Here is a 15496-nt window from a genome sequence, read left to right as displayed (position 1 = left end):
TTCATAAAACGGTGTAAAGTCTGCCGTGTAAGACTTTGCTAGTCGCCAATAAATGGTCTTTCCTACCTCTCCTGCTTACCTCTTCCCTTTCTTTAGCACAGGTGCCTTAAATTACAAAGCCTGTGGGATAGCTTGGGATAGCACCCACAGAAAACACAAGGGATCATCACACGGCTCCACAAATTCAGGGGATTCAGGAAGGATGTGTGGGGCTCCATAGCTGGCTGTAGCCACACACCCAGTGAAGGACCCCACTGGAAGAACCTCAGAACCCCTCCTTCTCTCCTAACAAATATCCACTGGTTCTAGATGAGAAGAACTTCTCAACACATTCATCTTTATGTCATTTAAGGCCTGTTCTATACTCATTTATTCATAAATGCCCACTAGCTTCATGAATCTAACTTTTTCTGGGTTGTTTTGTGTACTGCCTCAGAAGGTTGTCTAGATACATGTGTAGCAAACATTTATGAAATCCATTGGTATTTTGCATTCCAAGTGATTTTGCCACTCCGTAGTGGGAAATAAATGAACTTTGTAAAAAGAAAAAAATATATATTGATTTCTCCTGCTTGGTTAGGCTGCATCAATAGAACTGTATGTGGTCAGTGCCAAAGAGCAGCAGGATTTAACTGCAATCAGTGCGAACTCCCCATACTGGCAGCTTGTCTTGAGGTCCTTACAGAGCTGATATTTGCAGAGCTTGTGTTTAAAACCCTGTGGTTAGCTGCTCATTGTGGACAATTCCAGTTCCTTTCTTGGTATGTTTTTGTTTGTAGAACATGATCAACAGGACAGGGGGTTCTTTCCATTCCCTCCCCACATGTGGCTCCATTTCATTTGTGTGCAATTCAGGATCAGGGTCCTCAATCATGAAGTCCTCTTTCCTCCCACTTCATTCTGGGACACACATCCACAAATTCATTTAAGATGGATTGGAGAACCTTTTATTCAGCGAAGGAGACTGATTGGAGGAAGCGGTTGTGAGCATATGCTAATTATGGTAGTAGACCTTTTTTTTACTATAAATCTTATTAGTAAAATTAGATGGTAGTTAACTTCAGCTTTTATAATTGTGCAGTATTATTTGCATTGTGATCATACGTATATTATGGCATATGTTGAATGTATTCCTCCTGTATAATTTTAAATGCTGAATAGTTATTATTTGTTCATTTTTATTGTGGTTGGACTACATCCTGATGGGGATATTATAAATAGTAATAATAATAATAATGATGATGATGATGATGATGATGATGATGATGATGATGATGAAGAAGTGTGTGTGTGTGTGTGTGTGTGTTTCCTTGCTTGCTTGCTTGCCTAATCTGACCATCAAGTTAGGCCCCATATTGGACCACCCTATATCTCACCTGAACCACAACATCTTGCAGCCCTACATTTTAGCTTATTTTGGGGTCCCCAGTTCTGTCTATCCCTGGTCTATCCCTTCTTTGAGTTCATCCCGCAGTTCTAATTTCATCCTCATACCAATTCCTGGCTGGATTTCTCTGGATCTTCCCACCCTGCTGCCCACAGCTAAAGTCCAACAATGATGCAACTCCTTTCGAGAAGCTAAGCAGACCTGAGCCTAATCAGTGCTTGCCTACATGGTAGGCTCCTTCCAAGGAGTTTTACACTTTGAGCAATTTTAATCAAGAAAGAAAGGGCTGGAGAGAAATCTATCAAATTAAATAGATGAAAGAGACCTCATTCCATAGTATGGTTTTTTTTTGCCAGGAGAAAGACAAATCTTGCATCATCCATATTTCTGGTCACATGCATTGTTCTGAGAAATGTATAAGGCTTTCTTATCCTGGGAAATCTTGAGCAGGTCAGTTTTTTCCTGGATTTTTTTTATAGCCCACTCAAATGGGTTTGAAATGGATACTTTAAGATTTGCTGAGTAAGATAATATATCCCACAATAAAGTCTTCACTTTAGAGCAAAAATGCCAACTTTAATCTTTCAAAGAATTAGTTATGTAAAGGGAAAAGATGATTATTTCTTTTATCTTATTTAAAATATATTGTAGGAATACAAAAGTGCATTAAATCAAAATATATTCAATTAATCATACCATAAAATTTAATTTTCATCGCTTAACAAAGCTAGACAGCCTTCTCGAGGGCATCTGCGTTTGGATGCCGATCACAAAAGGGTTGGGCAGGCAAGACCACCTTAAGAAGTTTCAAAAGATGGACAATAAAAATTGTTACTTAAATATCAATATTACAACCTTAATAAATGCAATTCTTTATTCGGTTTAGGACATACATTTGTAATTATCTTCCTTTGCCCCCAAATTTGATTTCCCAGTTTGCAAAGCAAGCAATATAATGAACCACCTCAAGTCTCTCCTACTCATAGTCTCTCTCTCTCTCTCTCTCTCTCTCTCAAACACACACACACACACACACACACACACACAAATGTTAGAGATGGAGAAGATGGTGGGGAGAGGCCAAGAGAGGTGATGATGGCAGGATGGGGTCTCAGTTTTAGTGGGGTACAGAATAAGAGGCTGCTTCTGATGCGCTGGTGGGCTGCATATAAGCACAGGCAGTGTGCTTTTCTAAACACTCTCTCATACACAGAAATGAAATAAATTACATGTGCACTTATCTAAATTTAGCAAGACTGGCCTTTCAGAATGGATTTCTGGCTTTGGACTAATCCTGATTTCAAAAGGCCTCTGGATATATTTATATCCCCCTCACTGATTCCAAGTGGTTACATGTTATTAAGCAAAGCTGTTCAGTCACAGTTGGGCAGAAAGCTGGCCAGGATTTTATTTTTTTCAGAAACTGGTGAGTGAGCCAGAAACTTTCAGAGGCAAAAAACAAAACAAAACAAAAAAAAAAACTCAAGGGTAATTTCAAAAGGGAGAAGCACATATGATCAAGTGGGACTCACCAGGCTACTTCCAAAAGCAAGTTTGTTTAAAAGCAAGGTTAGCCAGTTTGGTCTAGTGTTTAAGGCTCCAGGATAGAAACCAGGGGACTGGAAGTTCTAGTCCCACCTTAGGCATGAAAGCCGGCTGGGTGACTTTGAGCCAGTCACTCTCTCTCAGCCCAACTCACCTCACAGCATGGTGGTTGTGGGGAAAATAGGAGGAGGAAGGAGTATTGGGTATATTTGCTGCCTTGAGTTATTTATAAAAACAATAAAGGCGGGATTAAAATATATATATATAAAAAAAAGATAATTGAGTCCAGGCACAATGTGAAGCAGCAATATGATGTGTCAGCAAAGAAAGAAAAGCTAATGCAGTTTTAGATGCAGTAATCCATTGTTTTCATGTCAAAGGAAGTAAGGGTTCCTCTTTATTCTACAGCAGTCAACCTCTCTGGGAATACAAGATCTAGTATGGGTACTGCTCTTTAGGAAAAATACTGAGAAGTTTCAGAAACCCTCCAGTTGGTCTTCAACTGCCAACATTCCCAACTAACAAAAGAGATCCTGACTTGGAATTATGGGCAATGAAATGCAACATATCTGGAGGGCACTTGTCTGGGGAAGACTAATGTGGCCAAACAGAAATAGGTTCAGAAGAAGGAACCAAAAGCTGTTGAGGATATGAAGAATAAATGCTACAAGAAAAGGTAAAACAAACCAGGCATGTTTGCAGGCAAAAAAAATGTCCACAAGGTACCGCGATAATACTCTTCAAATACTTGGGAGCCTTTCACGTAGAGACAAGTGAAGTTCTCTTCTCAGCTGCTCTAGGGAAAAGGACTAAATCTCAAATTCTAGGAGGGTAGCTTTGGCTGAACAATAGGAAAAACATTTTGAGAACAGCCTTAGTTCAGTAAGGCAGCTAATGGCTAGATCGGTAGAATGATCTTCCTTTCTTCCTATTTATTTGAAGGTTCTGTTAGCCACTTTTAGGACTATGCCCACTCAGTGGTACACTATATATACAATAAGCTTATATAGATAATTCTTAGTATCTAGGCCAATATTCCATTTGCAGATTATTTAAAAGCAGCCCTAAATATAAAGGATTTTAATGCTCATTTATGTAAGTGAATAGCACCAGAGGAATTCACCATAGCAGGAGAGTATTCAGAAGCTAAGGATAAAGCCACTGTAGAATATGCATGGTCCCTATTCTATTAGTATTCACCTAATATTACATGTGATCACCCCAATAGGCTCTACAAAGAATGTCTCACATTACAAATAGGATTATATGGGTGAATATAATACAACCTTGTCCCAAACCTTTTAGGATTAGCCATTTCAATTGGGCATGAATTCTGGTACAATATTCACATTTCTTGGTGCTTACCAGTTTCTGAACTATTTTTGCAGGCAGATGCCAATTACTATAATGCCATTACTCTGAAGTATGTAGATCCATAAAGCCCATTATCCTGGAGGTGACTGGCACATAAATAAATTTGGTTCTTTCTAGTTAGGCCACAGCTGGTGAGCCAACTTGAAATGATTAAATACTTGCCATTGACACAATGTGGGGTTCTTCTGATTATTATAAAATCAGAAGCAGTCAATCTGCTCTCCAATCTACCAGGGAAGGACAAACCCATCTAAGTTAGGTTCTTTGCCACTATTCAGATGAGTTGACATCCCATTGGCAAAAATTATATCTAGCCTGGATTTCATCTTGTTCTCCTCATCCATTTCAATATCACAACCAGATATACAATTAGAAGCTCCATTATATACCTGGGACTTTTCATTGGCAAAAGTATGCAATCAATGTATTGGGTGCACAACAGTCCAAACTTCTTGATGATGTTTCTCACTACCTTCATACAAGTATAGATAATACAATCAAACTCTATGACACTTCACTAGCCAGAGGACATGGAATCAGAGGAACATGACTGGTTCCACTTATGACTTCCAGGAATCAGAACCAATGAAGTGCTGTGCCTCCCTTTTTAAGTTTCCTTAGAAAACTCATGCTTTCTAAGTAGAATGGAATGATATTATATTAAGTGGTCACAAATATCTCTGAGATACATGAAAATTACCTTTCCACCATCCACCTCTAGGAACAAGCTAACCCCCAAGGCTGTTTCAGTTGTGAACCTGAAGCTGAAACTGGATTGGAATAATTAACTTCCTTTGAAGCTACTTGAAGTTAAGCTCTCTTTTCTTCTTTAAACAACCTTGCCCAAGAACGGACGTGACACATAAGAAGACACATTTTCTAGGTTCAAATTTTTAATTAAGGTTTGGCTTAGTTTGAGTCAGTAAAGGCTACACTAACCTGTTTTGACATTGCAAAGATGGTTAGTGATCATTTCTAAGTGGAGATGCTTGTCAGTGGCATCTACCAAAGGAGCAAGGGAAGTCAGAGTGATGCAAGCAATATTGTATCCTCACAGCCAAGTCCTGTCCCTTTTCTTCAGTGCCATGACTTTGTATGCATGCCCACCCAGATGGAATAGAGTTTGCTTGGCAACACTGCTTTCATTATTCCGATAAAAACAGGAATTGAGGATTCAATTGGCCCAACCTGTATCTATGATCTGCTGAATACAAAGTACGTGCTCTGGTTGGTAAAAGAATTAAGGAAAGTTCTGGGAAGATCACTATTTCTCATCATGCTGTTTAATCCCTGACCAATCTTTTGGCTTCCTCATTCCTATAAGATCCTTAATGCCTGAAGCTCATACATCAGAACATCAGGCTGTAATGAAACCTATCATCCCTATAAAAAATAAAATATGTACTGAATTTTAAAAGGAGAACATCTGACCTTCTGAGCAAGAATGTTAAATGATCAGAGGGACCAGCCACTTCTTTCAAATGTTTATTGTACATAGAGGAAGACAGCTTCAAAAATCATAGAAACGTTCTTTAATGGAAGTTCTAAAACAATCCAAGATGATAATAGGTACTATTATCTGCGTAAACACTGCAAGGAAAAAGGGATCAGATACTTGGAAGTAAGGAAGAAAGCATCAAATCTTTAGCATTTCACTGTTGATATACAGTGAAGGCATGAATAGAGCTCAGAGTGTCCAGTGCTAGACAATTAAAGTTGATTAAATGGCCCATTAACTATAAAACGGCTCATTGCCTAAAATCCTGGCATCCGAAGTATCTCAAAAGTCAAGCATGTCTGCAGTATGGAAGAGTGGGAGGAAAAATACTGTCTGGGTCATGGTTTCTTTACTTGTTGAAAAAGAAATTTGAAAATCATTTGTGCAATAAACATGTTGTCATTGGCCGTTTAGTTTTCTGTACAATGGGTTGCAATGGAAAGCACAATCTCATACCAAGCACATCTCCCCAATCCAGCCTAAGCAGATGATGATGACCAAGAAGGGTCTCATCTTCCTCTTTCTCTATTCCATAAAGCATGCTTTCTCTGCATTCTGTCCACAGAATCCATGTGACATCATGCTTTTTGAAAGAATCCTACAAGCGTAGAGTAAGCCTAGAGTGGGTTCCAACAGGATGATAAGAACAATGGATTCTGACACACAGATGATGAGTCTTTCTCCCCGTGTATATGGACTACACTGAGAAAAGAGATCACATTTTCCAGCAAGTAATTTCCTGGTATGCTATAGTGATTACTGTGTAAAGCTTGGTCTGAATCCTGTATCTGCTACTGGTTGGACTTAAACACCCTGCAAAGCCATATTGTGGCTTCTTCAGTTTTGGCTCAGTATTTGTAAACCCGTCTATTGTGATTTATTAATAAAAGCATGGGTGAGTGCAGTGTAAGAATATAGTCACTGAACAACATTAAACAACTTCCTTCAGCTTCTACAATGTGGTGAAATAATACTGATGAACCTTAGTAAATTGCTGTATGGCTTATCTGCACATGCAAAATGTTTTTAAACCTGAAAAGAACGGTATTGAAAAAATGGATTAAGCTAATTAATTCATACCAAATAAACAAAGGGCTACATTTAAAAGAGGAGCAAATGTCACACCGATCTTTACCTCTTTAAAAATTATATGAGTTTTCAGATGCTAATGTTTACCTCTGTGTTTTGAAATGTGTTCGTTTACTTATTTTTTTAAAAAAAATCTAGCCCACTATTGAGCCTTAGAGATTCCAGGGTAACCCACAGTAACAAAAGTGCAGCAACAATTTAAAATAAGTTTGCCACTTGCTGATTTGGAAAGATACCTTTGGGGTAGCAGATTTGTAGCCAGGTGGTATTATATTTACCACATACAAATTGAGAGAGGGAGAGAGAGAAAATACCACCCAGAATCTTTTGCCCACATTTCTGTTCACTTTCATCCTGTTAATTTGTTTAAATAGATATAACCGAAATAAAAAGATAATACATCTTTGCGACTATCTCCTTTCCAGATATTTTAACTGTTGGTGTGCAGTGGCACTCTCTTCTTCTTAAATTTAAAGTAAATTTGGACTGGACTACCCTGAAAATAGAAGAGAAGGCCTTCCTACAGAAGGTTCTTTGTTTTCTGTCAAACAGGACCCAAGGCCCACTTTGTTTTTGTGTATGGTCAAATTTCCAAAAATGATAGCTAGGGTGCAAATCTCTTCCCCTTACTCAGGCTTTCCTTCCTCAATTCAGTTGCAAGAAGTATTTTAAAAAACAAAAACTTCTGTGTAACTGTTACTGTACCACCTCAATTGCATTTAAGCTGTCAGATCTTTGTCTGAAAGCAACCTTTGTGTATGTGTGAGACTGACTGATTTGTATGCAAGAGTTGTATGACTGAACAGATGGATTTGACAGCTAGAGCATATTATTTCACACCAAATGGCAGAATTATTAGTGGAAATCTTGTAAACCTGGCTACTGTTATCCTAGCCACTTGTTTAGTAATTTTGGCAGCTTGTCTAGGGCTGATTACATACTCAGGAGATTAGCTTTGTGAGGAAAACGGGAGCTCATTTATCAGAACTGCATGATATTCATTAGGGGGTGGCTTGTATATCCAAAAGATCACCGTTCTGAGAAAAATGGAGATCCTCTAAGCATATTGTGAAGAAATAAACATCCCAGAAGGATACCTAAAAATTTTTCTTTTGCATCAAAAATGCGTAGGGAGGTCTAGAGGAAGACCAGAATAGGCAATATAGGAAGAACCTTCACTAGTGATCAGGACATCACAATGTGATAGTTATCAGGTCTGGGGGTTGGAAGCAGTCCCTCCAAGATATTTGTCAGTTCCTTTTCTGAAATTTTAGCACTTAAAAAGAAGTGTCTGGATTCCCACTGTCTGGGCCTTACAGATCGTCAGATATGCCAAGTTTGAAATCTTTTACTTATCTACTTACAGGCATGATCTAATAAACTCAGTTGAATTCTGAGTGTACTGGATCAATTTGGAAGTTGTACTGTTACATTTCAGAAGATCTTCTGGTAGCTGTAAACCATACACTCAGGAAGGATATTAACTTCTTTGGCAAACAGCAAACTTCAACTAGCTGAGGTCCAAGCCAACCAAAGGTCCAAGGCCCCTACCTTTTTAACCTTCTGAAAAACGCTGAAGAGCTGGCTTTTCCCCAAAGTGTTGGGATAGAGTGGGGTTGGAGTTGGAGGAGAGTGGCTTGCATCAGGGAAGTTTGGTTGTGGTGCCAGGTTTTTCTGTTTCTGGTTTCATTGTTTTCTGTTTTTACCTTTTACGTGATATTTCTTTATCCTTTGGTTGCAAGCTGCCTACAGTTTTAGTTTTCAGATGGGTGGCTGTATAAGTATTTTAAGTAAATAAATAAACTATATATGAAGCCTATATGAAAAACCTGATGGCTTCCAGATACTTTGGTCTTACATTCTTGAAATCAGTCTAGTACATTTGGATGATACAAAATTGGGAAAGATTGCCTGGATGGATTTACTCAGTACTAAAGCCATCTCAATCAGAGGCTTAAATTACCCATTATTATGCTGTACATTGCTCACTGTATTTACCCAACCACGATCTTATATTTACAGCAATAAACAGATACACTTCTTAAACAATTTCCACCCTGCCACCAGGGATAGATATATGTGTGTGTCTGTCTGTTTTTGTGTTGTATGTAATACAACACAGAGAGTTTTAAACAGATAACAACTTTATTGCTTGAATTATAAAAACAATAACCACACAGATATATAGACAGTATTACATGGACTCAATAATAACTTTCAACAATAGTAGTTGAACGGGAATGAACCCCCTCAGCATGTCCTGAGAAGCTTATTCAGAGATAGCAGTTCCTGCATAAAGACTGAGCAGCCTCCTTAAAGGGACTGTGCATGTCAAAAGCACAGTACGAGGTAAAACCAACCAACTCTGCCTGCTCCTTTGCTCAAGATGCTTAGAGTCACAGCTGCCTTTGTTTCACTCTCCCTTTGGTTACTTCTTAACCCCTCTTGGACCTCCCTCCTCCTGGCTTGTCTAAATCCATTCTGGTTCCCTTTCCCCAGCCAAGCCTACTAGGCACTCCTAGTTGGTGAACCTAGACAGCTTTCCTATCCCTCGTGGCCGGGTGACCAACTGATTCAGCTCCCTTGCACCTTGCAAGCTGTCCAACCCTCTTGTTAACTGCAAGGAGTGGAATACCAACTGGGTACATGTGGTACAGGTAGAAAAGCCTCATGCTTTTCCTTTTTACCACTTATTCATGAGTAGCCTTTCTATCTTTCTCTTAATTGAAAAATACTCTTCCATATCCCCTTTATTTCACTCAGCTGCCTCCTACTACACTAACCATTTCCTTTCCTTCTTTCTTATACTAGCCATCCCCTCCAGCTAAGCCTCTTCTCCCCCACGATCACACATCTGCCTGTATCTGAGTCTTGTACCTTGGCTCCACAGCTTTTATACCTTTCCCAAACTCAGAATTTTGTTTCTTCCATCTTTATTGTTTGGAACAAACACCCTCCCTTCTGGAAGCCCCCAATTTTTATTTCCTTGCAGGTTTCATAAACACTTTTCTGTGTGTTTTATTTCGATAACCTGATTAATTTCCTCCTAGGAAGAATGTGTATAGATATCCGCTTTAAAAAGATAGAGGCACATATGGATTCCTGTGAGAGAAGAGTTAAATGGAAGTGGTTTCTCATTGGTTGGAGGAGAAATGGATATTCAGTTTTAACAGCTTTGCATGGATATCTGTTTGTGGAACCAAACCTCTTTTACATTCAGTTTCATTTGTGCTACCCACCAAAAGCAAATGGGTCACCGAATTTAATTGCCCTTTTTGTATTTGGTAGGTAGAGTGGAAAAGAAGGATTTTAAAGCCAGTCAAATCACAAGGCTGAGAATAAAGCTAGCTTATTTGTCTCACCTTCTTTATGTATTACCCCTTCACAATTCATTTTCCCATTAGTTCCCCCTTTGATTCCTTTTTAAATTACACATTCTGAGATATAACTTGTGTTCCTTTCCTGATGCTTCCTTAAAATAAAAACCAACCAAGTAGAGTACAACTCCTAAAAGTTGCTGATTAGCAAGACTAGTTCTTGCTCCAACTTCTGCCTTTAGAGAACCAAGAACTCCATTTATAAGTTTCATTAAACAGTAAAGAGTTTAACAAAATTACTGTTCAAACCCTTTATAAAATAAAACATTAAAACCCGGCAGAAGAGGTGCAAGCATGAATAATTTCATATGTGACCATACAATATACAAGAAGACTAGCTGATCTGAATTTAAGAGAATCCTTTCATGCCTTCTGCTCAAAAAGCATATTTATCCAGATTTGATACAGCATATATATTTATATTTGTTGGTATGTCTGTTTATGTGTGCGGGAGATTGTTTAAAAAAGAGAAAAATCATTTCTTACAAAAGCCTCAAGGAAATCTCAGAATCTGCTGGCTTAACAGGCTGGTAAGATTGCTGTTAAAATTCCTAAGCTTCTTGTCAATTCAAGCAGACTAGAAAAAGAAATAATAGTATTAACATTATACACTATTACATTTTCTTCATGTTCTTCCACCACTTCCTACAGAAAGAAAGAAATGCTCAACAAAGGAATTATGCAAAGACATTTAAAATGTGCTAGTCAGAGATTTTGAGAATCTCCAGACTTCAACATGTTGCTGTTTTCTGCATCTTTAGTGTAATATGTGGCATGAGAGCAAGTTTGACATGGTTATTGTATTTTTTTCAGCTGCTTTTGTATCTTGTGGCCTTATTTTCTATAAATCATATTGTGGTTTGTTTGGCTTCACTTAGTATGAAGTGTGAACTAGGCATTGCATTTTACAGTGGATTGTAGCTATTTGTGTGTGAACCACACCAGTATGGCTTGTTCCAGAACAATAATTAAAACAAACCACAGCATGGAACAATGTATAAACATCTATCTCCAAATCATTAATATATTGTGGAGCCCTTGGGGTTCTCTGAGCTTGGTTGTTTTCTTGCAAATGTTTCGTTTCCTGGCTAGGTAACATCTTCAGTGCTAGAATGGAATGGAGTTTCTCTGTTTATATACTGTGGCATGTCCTGCCAGTGTTGGTGGGGGTGTGGGTTTTATTTTTTCCCTCTGGTAGTTCCTTAAGGTATTGTTTACTGCTTGATTGTATGTCTGGTGATAATCTTGGTGATAATCTCTGCTTATCCAGGTGATGATTGCTGGTGAGGAGATGTTCTGGTCTTTTGATTTCCTTTCTATTACAGTGGTACCTCAGGATACGAACGCCTCTACTAACGAACTTTTCAGGTTACGACCAGCTCCGGCCGCAAAAATTTACCTCGATGTGCGAACTCCGCCTCGGAGTACGGTCATTTTTCCGCCCTGACACGTGGTCCGCGGCCATTTTTCCGCCCCTGACACATGGTCCGCGGCCATTTTTCCACCGCGCTGTGCGGCACCCGGCCGTTTTCGCGCCGCCCGTGCCCGGCCGTTTTCCCACCGCGCGGCACCCGGCCGTTTTCCCGCTGCGCCACGCCCGGCCGTTTTCCTGCCCCTGACATGTGGTCTGCGGATGCCAGAACGGATTAACGGTAATTACATTGAACCTTATGGGAAAATTTGCTTCGGGGTGAGACCAAATTCGGGCGGAGGGCGGAATGGATTAACCGTATTTACATTGAACCTTATGGGGAAATTTCCTTCGGGTTACGACCAACTCGGGATACGCCCAGAGTCACAGAACGGATTAAGTTCGTATCCCAAGGTACCACTGTATCTCTTTTGAATAGTGTGTAGATGTTGTTTATCTCTATGTGCCTGTTGATGGCTGCCTTGTCTGAATACCAAGCTTCCAAGAATTTCCTCACATTTTTGGATTTAGCTTGATCTAAGATGCTGACAGTTTCCCTGTTGAAACTATGGTTAAGTCTGTCCACATGTTGTGAGATTAAGAAGTTTTCATCATGTCTTCTGACTGCTAGTTGGTGTTCGTGGATGTGCTCTGCAAGTCTTCTGCCTGTTTGTCCTACATAGTGGTTGTTATCGTCCTTACCCTGTATGTTGTAGATGACTCCTGTTTTTATTTCTTGGGCTACTGGGTCTTTTGGTTTGTTTATTAATAATGTTATCTTCTAACTTATTTATCTTTGGTTCATCTATTTTCTGTATTATACTAGCTGCTTTTCTCTTCCTTTAAAGAGAAAAAAGTGGATAAAATAAATGGAATAAACAAATACCCTCTTCATTCCTTTCAGTAGATATGTGAATATTGTCAGGTTCGGTCAGCACGGGGCTTCAGGGAAGCACGGGGCTTCAGGGAAGCTCGCAGCCAGACCACGCGGAATCCACCGACGGTAGCTAGCGGGGAAAAGAGGAACTGAAAGCGCCGCTAATTAACGGGCCACCTGCGCCCAGCCAGACCGGAAAACCGCAGCGGAAGCTTTTAACTATAAACTGATAACGGCGCGAGCCAGCAATGAACAGGGCCGCAGGCAGCGAAACAAGATCGCAACGCAGCACAGAACCTGCGGGCTTGCACGTAACGGGGAGGAACCAACCCAGCCGGAGGGGGACGGGCAATCAAGGACAATAGACCCTGACCGATCCTGCCATCATGAACAATCAAGGGGGATTATTGGGGGCCCATAATCCGCAGCTGCAACGTGATCGCGGGGCGGGAAAAAAGCGCGGGAAGGGGGGAATATAACAAGTGATGCAATTGTACCACGCCAGTCCTGGCTTTGCTTGTGACTACTACGTTACGCATGAGTAAACCTTCTTTGTGAACCACACGTGTCACGAGAGTTTCTCTGTCGAACGGGGCAAACCTTACATAAAGCCAGGACTCACCGTTAGCGCTACCCGGTACCACCGAGGAGCGTTTCCTTTTCCAATACAGGCATGACCAGCGACGAGGAATCCGTGGGTCAGCTGGAGCACGAGGAACCCAGGCCCGAGGAGGGACGGTCGGAGCCACCCGGGAGCGACGGGACAGCGGCCAGGACCGGGCGCCCTCCAGCCGAGCGGTGGTCGATGGGCGTGAACCAAGGGCCAGACGGTTCAGGCGTCACGATGACCCGAGGTTCAGGGTCCCGGAACTGCGAGTGGGACGAGAAGTTCGCCCGACTAGAGGAGAGAGTCGAGCGGCGCCTAGACGCCATGGAGGCGATGCTCCAGACCCTGCTACAGAGAGTGGGACCACCTGCGGTGAGCGAGGGGGCGAGCAACAGGGGTGGCGGTGCGGCACCTCAGCCGGCACCGCCCATGACGCCCCGGTCGGTGGACCGACGGGCGGCAGACACCCTGAGACTTCGAGGTATCACTGGGAAGTTCTCAGGGGACCCTAAACAGCTGCCGCACTTTTTGACGCACGTTAGGGGGTTCATGCAGAGGGGTGGTCACCTATTCGCTAGGGACGAGGATAGAGTATCCTACGTGGCCGAGCTGCTAGATGGTCAAGCAGCTAGCTGGGTGATCGGACTATACGATGCCAACGCGGCGGAACTATGGAGTTTCCCGGACTTCATGCAGGCGCTCCGGGACAGATTCGAGGACACATTGAGCGCCAAGCGGGTGGAGGACGACATCCTGCAGTTCAGACAGCGGGGCAAGTCGGTATCAGAGTACACCCTGGAGTTCCGGAGATTGGCAGAGAAGCTCACGGACTGGCCGGAGTCCCTGAGGGTGAAGTATTTTAAGAGGGGGCTCAATCCAGAGATCCTGGAGCGGGCACTGGGGCGGGACGACCCATCCACAGTGAAAGATTGGATCTGGCTGGCCGGAACGGCGGAATCGGCATGGCGGCAGATCCAACAGAGCGCGAGGCGACGGGACCAGACGAGGGACCAGCCGAGGGAGAGAACCCCCGAGGAAAGGCGGAGCAGTCGGCGGCAGTCCACCGGGGTGCGAGAGGCGACCATAGCCCCGAACCTGTGCTTCCGGTGCGGGGGCAGAGGCCACTGAGTGGCGCAGTGCCCGACGGAGCGGGAAGGAGCCCCACCACGGCCTGAAGTCCAGCCCCCGCGTGCGACCGGGAAAAGGGCCGGCGACCGACCGCGGAAGGGGGCAGTGGCGGCGGTGACCGAGAAAGGACGCGGGGGGTGGTCGACCCCGGAGACGGCGTCCTCCGGAGAGGACTCGGAGCCGGCGGGAAACGAGGCGCGCTCGCACTGAACGGCGTCCCAGTGTGAGCAGAGGAGTCGAGGCGCGCGGACCCAATAGGAGATGAGGACTGCCCTCCGTTCCGGGTGAGAATACACATCCGGGGGGTGAGATCCGGAGGGGAGGCACAGCTGCGGGCGCTACTGGATTCAGGCTGCACCCACTGCTTGATGCACCCAGCTGTGGTCTTGGGGCTCGGACTACAGCTGAGGCGCCTCCGGGAGCCCATTGCATTCAGCCAGCTAGACGGCACGCTGGCAGGGGCGGGGCCAGCTCAGTATTACACCGAGCTGGTCCAGATGACGATCGGGAGTCACCGGGAAGAACTGAGATTTGTGGTGGTCCCGGTGGCCGACTACGCGGTGGTACTCGGCTTGGCGTGGCTGCGACGATGGAACCCACGGGTCGACTGGACGGTGGAGGCAGTGCAGTTCGGGGTCAACAGGCCGGCGAAGTGCCGGAGCCGAGGGGACCGAGCCGTGGAGACGGGTGCGGCCGCAACCACAGACGGGCAAGTGGAGGGTCCGGGACACCGGGAGACGGGGCGAGAGCAGACGGAGCCTGAGACCCGGCCGGCAGCAGCAGCAGCAGCAGTGCCGGGACCCCGGAGACCCGCAACGATCCCGAGGCGTGGGGAGGCAGCGGCGACTGGCGAGACAACCGCAAAGAGAGAGGCCGGGCCCGGGGAACCCACAACAGGCGGCGGAATCCCGAGGCAGTATCGAGACCTGGCGGCAGCGTTCGGGGAGAAGGAGTCCGACCAGCTCCCACCACACCGGCCCAGTGATTGCGCCATCGAGTTAGAGCCAGGGGCGACCCTGCCTAAGCCGAAAATGTACTCCCTGTCAAGGAGAGAAATGGGGGCTCTGTGGGAGTTCATAGACAAGAACCTGGCGCGGGGATTCATCCAACCCGCGAAGTCACCATTAGCGGCCCCGGTACTATTCCGGGAGAAGAAGGATGGCTCGCTTCGAATGTGCGTGGACTACCGGGGGCTGAACGCAA

Source organism: Python bivittatus, unplaced genomic scaffold (genome assembly GCF_059951505.1).
Source record: "Python bivittatus isolate LINGU-HERP-01145 unplaced genomic scaffold, Pbiv_v1 ctg000980_np1212, whole genome shotgun sequence".
Taxonomy (NCBI): domain Eukaryota; kingdom Metazoa; phylum Chordata; class Lepidosauria; order Squamata; family Pythonidae; genus Python; species Python bivittatus.
The sequence above is the reverse complement of the archived record's forward strand: the minus strand, read 5'-3'. Positions refer to the sequence as shown.